The sequence below is a fragment of the Erpetoichthys calabaricus genome, chromosome 2 (assembly GCF_900747795.2).
Source record: "Erpetoichthys calabaricus chromosome 2, fErpCal1.3, whole genome shotgun sequence".
NCBI lineage: Eukaryota > Metazoa > Chordata > Cladistia > Polypteriformes > Polypteridae > Erpetoichthys > Erpetoichthys calabaricus.
The window spans coordinates 46,174,398-46,181,082 of NC_041395.2; positions in this window are offsets into that span (position 1 = coordinate 46,174,398).

Below are 6,685 nucleotides of genomic sequence, written 5' to 3' on the forward strand. Positions count from 1 at the left end.
TTTCACAGAGCAGGCAGGACCCGCAGACCCCTGTGCCATTCAGAGGTTTGAGATGGATGGATGGATGTGATTCACTGATGAAGGTCAAGTCTGCCATTTGGTATTTCGCCTGCTGAAGTGGCTTCAGTGAATTGATGGATGGATGTTTGTATGGAGTGGAGATTTCATATAAGTCAGAACTTATTTCTTGTATAGCCCAAAATCACACAAGGAGATCCACATCGAGCTTTTACAAGCCTTGTCTTCTGATGGCCCCCCAGCCTTGACTCCCTAAGAAGACAAGAAAAAACTCCCAAAAAAAATACCCTTGTGGTAAAGAAACAGGAAGAAATCTTGGGAAAGGCAATTCGGAGAGAGACCCCCTTTCCAGGGAAGTTGGGTGTACAATGGGGGTCAAAAAACGGGGTAAATACTTGAGCTCGATGGCCAATCTGTCATGGCCACCTCAGGAATACAACACAACAATACAACAGTAATAATATGAGCAAGTACAGAGCAACATAACGTAACAGATGATGTCACTCACTAAACACAGGACTATCACATACGAGGATTCTGATTTGTTCAGAGTCCTGGAGACTTCGGCCATCAAGCCACCTCCCCCTACTGTGGCGGAGTGGTGGCTCTGAGGCTGGGGATCTGCACTGGCAATCAGAAGGTTGCTGATTTGAATCCCGTAAATGCTCTGTTGGGCCCTTGAGTAAGGCCCTTAACCTGCAATTGCTGAGTGCTTTGAGTAGTGAGAAAAGCGCTACAAAGAATTATTATTACTGGCCATTCCACAGCTGAGTCAGTGCTGGGCTGGCCAATCAGATGAAAGGACCCTTCTACCCGATGATTCCTGTACTCCTCTGTCAGACATGACTTACAAAATCATTAAAATGACTGTTCGTATTAGTTTTCTAATTCCACCCAAGAGAAAACGCTTTCCGTCATTACAGAAGTGACTTGACCTTGACAGACATGACATTGGCAGAGCCCACCTGGACTTGCCAAACGGTGGAGCTGGTGTGGTCACGTTGAGCGCGTGTTCTGATAAGTTTGACACAAAAGTGTGACGTCTATAAAACCTCAGCCTTGTGACTTCCAGTCCAGCTCTCCAACTGACGGGATATCAAAAGTGAGCATCTGGTGGGAAATCGAGCCAAGTGGAGTGTCAGAAGTGGGCCACAAAGCAGAGGTCTGAGCAGCACTCCGGAGCACCATTATCAGCAGAACATGAAACGGAGTCCACACTGAATTGTGGGAACAGAGGAATCAAATGGAGTAGGGAAAGGCAGTCGAGTCCATTTCAGAGGGGAGTCTCACAGACCCCTAAAATTGAGTCGGGAGGTGACGTCAGCATAGTCTCCTGGGCAGTGTGGTGGTGCAGCGGTCAGCACCGATACCTCAGAGATGTGGCCGTGTCTCTGTCAGTGTGGACTCTGTACATTCTATAAAGGTGTGTGTGTGAGTGAAGGAGTGAGAGGTGCAAAGTCCACTGTGTGTCCCTGCCTTCTGCTCAGGGTGCTGGATCACAGACTGCAAAATGAATGGACATTTTCTATTACTGCGACCTCTTATTGTGTCCTGATTTTGGGCTCTCTTGAATTTTTCTCTTGTCTTCTTCTTACAGATTTTCTTTTTCCCTTTATTAGAATCTGATTGTTTAGCTAGTTTCATTTTATTTTTTACATCCCCATTTTCTAACGCTGTCGTGATGTGTGGTCAGCACCGCGTATCTCCTCGCTGCCCAGGAGTCTCAATGCGACCAAAGAGCCTCAGTGCGTGCTAGTGGAGTGTTTCAGTCTGAGGGCTGTGAATTATTTCATGTTCTTATTCCTGACGGCCCTTTTGGGTTTGCGGATTGGGCTCCTGCTCTTTTCTCTTCTTTGATACTCACTCTATGTGAGTGGCTGCTGCATTTTCAAAATTGGAGAACTTGCTGAGGGTGGAAAGCACAGCGATAAGAGAAGGATGAGTTCCTCCACATTATCAGCCTGGCCAGATGGTGTGGCTCATCCATTTTGGAAACCTGTCCCGCCTTACAAAATAGGGTCTGGGGGTCTTATCATTTTTACATCGATCCCACTGTCCATGTTTCCCAGCTTAAGCTGATTGTCTCCTCTTCTGTCTCTAAATGGTCTTTTCCATTTTCTCTCATTCAAATTCTCAGTGAATAGGAAGATGAGGTATAAAAGACTCCAAGATTCCCTGGTGGGCACACTGGAAAGGACACGGTCCTGAGGACAGATCTTGGGGGCCTGCGTCTGATGTTTGCTCCGCAGACTTCACAACACCCTTCCGCTAAGTAAGCCAGATGGTTGTGCTTGGTACTGAGGCATTGGGGAGTTCGGTTGGGGATACTCTGTTACTATTTTGATTCCCTGAACAATTTCTTTGCACCATTTTGCACAAATGTTTTTGTTTTTATGATTTTTTTTTTGTATTCTGGGATGCCATCTTCCTCTGTCTGAGCCTCAGCGACCTCAGTCCTGACCAGTGCCCCCCAAGTGGGGCGTAACCACTGGGTTTTGGAGTTCCTCACTCCAATATATCTGTGTTTCCCCATTCTTGGTGAGAACATCCCAGCATCACTTCCTGTGTTTTCAACTGACTTGCCAGAACATCCTTGAGACCACCTGAAAGTCACTCTTCGTGACCTTACCGAACTCTAGCCACCCTAAGACTTTCACTTTTGGCCACTTCTGTAACTCCTGACCTTGTGGTACATTTTGGGCAAATCAGAGACTGCTCCACTAACATGGCACAGAAGGCCTCTTCCTTCAACTTGATAGCTTTCCTAACCATAGGTGTCCACTAATGGATCCTAGGACTGCTGCCATGACAGGTGACACTGAGGCCTTGAGCATAGTCCACCCAGACTTGATGCACCTGACCACAACCGAGAGTCAGGAGGTGAGAGTTGAGGTAATTTGGAGTAGACGTATCTGCTAGGTCAACCCCTCACAGTCTGTCCAGCAGGCACTCATTTCTCTGTTAGTTTACCACCAAGTGCTGATCAAATGACATCTCCAATTACCCAGATGTCCAGAGCACACCACCTAAGATCAGCTGACACAACTGTAGCGTTAATAAAACACGCTGGGACCAGGCACTCTTGGCAGCATCTTTGTGTTTGAACATCTATCATTAGTGCAGAAATCCAACAACGGTTCCCAGGGGGGCTCAAATCGGGGAGCCGTTCCTCCCAATCACAGCTCACCAGGGCTCTCCATCATCCCACCGGCTCTCCTTCATGCTGGTGAATGGCAGGCTCTCAAAACAGGAAAAGAAGCAAATGAAAAGGCAGCAACTAGAAGTGAGTGGTTTGGGAAAGTGGATTCAGAAAGTCCTGAGACCTCACCCTTTATTGTGTTGGAGATTTCATTGTAAAAGGATAAATTTGCCAGTTTTGTCCATCAATCTGCACTCAACATCCCATAATGACAAAGTGAAGACGCATTTTCGGAAAGGTCTGCAAATTCATTAAAAGCTAAAAACTGTAAATCTCTCCGTTATATGAGGGTTTGGACCCTCGGCGGTGGCTCTGGTCCATCCTGTGTACTTTACAGCACCTTGAGATGTGTCTGGAACTCAACTGGAGCCCACCTGTGGCAAACTGAAGAGACTGGACGTCGTTTACAAAGACACACACCTCTGTATAGAAGGTCCACAAATTCACACTGCATGTCAGGAGAGAAAACAAGTCACAAAGTCCAAAGACCTCCATGTAGACCTCTGCTGTAAGTCACACATCAGACAAATGAAACCATTTCTAAAGCTTTGAGTGTTTCCAGAAACACACTCACCTCAAGAAGTGTGAAATGGAAGAAGTTTAGAACTAGCAGGACTCTGACTAGATTTGGTTGTCTGGCCAAACTGCGTAACTGGGCAAGAGGGGCCTCTGTCACAGTAGTGACCAAAAACCAGCGGCACTCTAAAGGAGCTTCAGAGATCTTGTGCTGAGATGGAAGAGAGTGTGTGTCTGAAGAAGGACCATCTCAGCGACACTCCATCAATCAGGTGCTTATGGTAGAGTAGCTACATGGAAGCCACTCTTGAGTTAAAGGCATAAGACAGCTCACTTGGAGTTGGCCAAATGGCATCTAAAGGACTCTGAGAGCATGAGCAAAAATAATCTGGTGTGATGAGACAAAATTTGAACTCTTCGGACAGGACTGCAGGCACTATGTCTGTCAAAGACCAGGCGCTGCTCATCACCTGACTAATATCATCTCTACGGGGAAGCATGGGGGTGACAGCATCATTCTATGGGGTGCTTCTCAACAGTAGGGACAGGAAGGCTGGACAGAACTGAGGGAAGTTCAATGCCGAGATGATCTTGAACAAAAGCTGCTCCAGCCACCTCAGATGGGAATGATGGTTCATCTTTCAGCACGACAACAACGCAAAGCATGCAGCCAAGACAAGGCCGGAGTGGCTTTGTGACATTTTATATAGTGCCTTTCATATCTATCTGTCTATCTATCATTTTATATAGTGCCTTTCATATCTATCTATCTATCTATCTATCTATCTATCTATCTATCTATCTATCTATCATTTTATATAGTGCCTTATCTATCTATCTATCTATCTATCTATCTATCTATCTATCTATCTATCTATCTATCTATATAGTGCCTTTCATATCTATCTATCTATCTATCTATCTATCTATCTATCTATCTATCTATCTATCTATCATTTTATATAGTGCCTTATCTATCTATCTATCTATCTATCTATCTATCTATCTATCTATCTATCTATCTATCTATCTATCTATATAGTGCCTTTCATATCTATCTATCTATCTATCTATCTATCTATCTATCTATCTATCTATCTATCTATCTATCTATCATTTTATATAGTGCCTTTCATTATCTATCTATCTATCTATCTATCTATCTATCTATCTATCTATCTATCTATCTATCTATCTATCTATCTATCATTTTATATAGTGCCTTTCATATCTATCTATCTATCTATCTATCTATCTATCTATCTATCTATCTATCTATCTATCTATCTATCTATCTATCTATCTATTATGTGCACATTGATGACTAATTTATTTATTTAACTCTACAACACCATGAAGTGAGCAGAAAGTGAGGGGTCTAAATGAATTTCTCGGCCCACTGCATGTAAAACTGTGTCTTCTTGAGTCCCAGTGCTGCAGTTGTGTTTGCTTTTCCTTCCATTGGTGGGCAGACAGGACTGGCAGCTCACTGAGGGGCACAAACCGAGTGTTAATTGGGAGCCTTGGGCTTTAGAGTGCCGCGTCTGTGCCACTTGTCCCGGCGTTGATAGAGCAGCGATGGTTTAACATCAAGCTTGTGAATTTCATGCCCTATTTTTGTCGCCGTTGCTGCTGCCAGACGATTGTCTTGTCCCACTGAGTGTTTCACTTCAGGACACATCTGCTGTGGGGGCTTCCTGCAGAACCAGACCACTTTACAGAAGTAACTTTGGGAAAATAAATCAGTTCATGGGTTGTGCTTTTTTGGGATGTTTTTAAAATTTTGACAAATCAGTAAATTCTGTGCCTGGTGCTGTCTTCGTCTATGTTTAATATTTATTTCATTTTGCTCTTAATTATTATTACCTTTGTCTTGTTCATGCTTCATGTACAGTAATTGAACTCTGTGGCCCAGTAACAGAAAAGCTCTACTGTGGATGACAGCCCACCCTGCTGAAGTCGATTTGTTTTATTTTTATACAGCTCCCCTCAGCACATGCAGGTTCACAAAGAGACGCAAATAACCAACTTTACAAACGACTGATAAACATAACGAGTGCAGATAAAGACACCATTTGTGTAAACAGACAGGAAACACAGCCGCTCCAAATGACTAACGTAAATGGAGCCCAGCAGCCCACCAATATTATCATTGAGCTGAGGCCTGTGGACCCCGGAGGAGAGGAGAACAAAAACTCCAGTTTTCCAGCATCGCCGGGGGCTCCACGGTCAACTGTAAGAGCGACAGTCGCAGTCCTGGAGACCTCAGCCAGCTGCCCACCCACCCCCTCCTGGGCTAACTACAGTAGGCTCTTCCTTCATTCCTCCCTTCTCTGAATCCACTGATCCCAGTAACTGTAATGGAGAGGAGAAAGCTGCACTGTCCAGAGGAGGACAGGGAGCGGCAGAAGATGAGTTACCTGCTCACTAACACTGGGCTTGTAGTCTCCACCAGGGCTTCCTGAGAGGCATAACATTAAGACAACATAACATTCTCAAAACTAACTAATCCAATTTGGGGTTAGGATGAAGGCTGCAGCCTTTAATGGCAGCACAGAGTGCACAGGACACATGTCCATCGCAGGAGCTGAAAATTGGATATGGTAAAATGTCACCTCCTATTCCCAATGGAGAGAAGACTATGACATCGATCGACGGAGCTGCTGTAGGTTGCAATGCTGCGCACCATCATAAATAACAACTGGCAGCAGCTCATGGGACAGCATGTTGTCCACAGCAGAGGTCCCCATGGTTGAGTGTGTCCCTTCAGAGCTGCGGGATGCCATTTGTCACCTCTGGATGAGCTTCAGGGACGTGTCTACTGTTTTACAACCTCAGCTCAGGCCATACCACCTGTACTTCAGATCAGCTAATCCACCTGAAGCTAAGTATGGGCAGGCCCGGCCAGTACTTGGATGAGAGGCCATCTTGGAAAAGCTTGGGTTGCTGCTG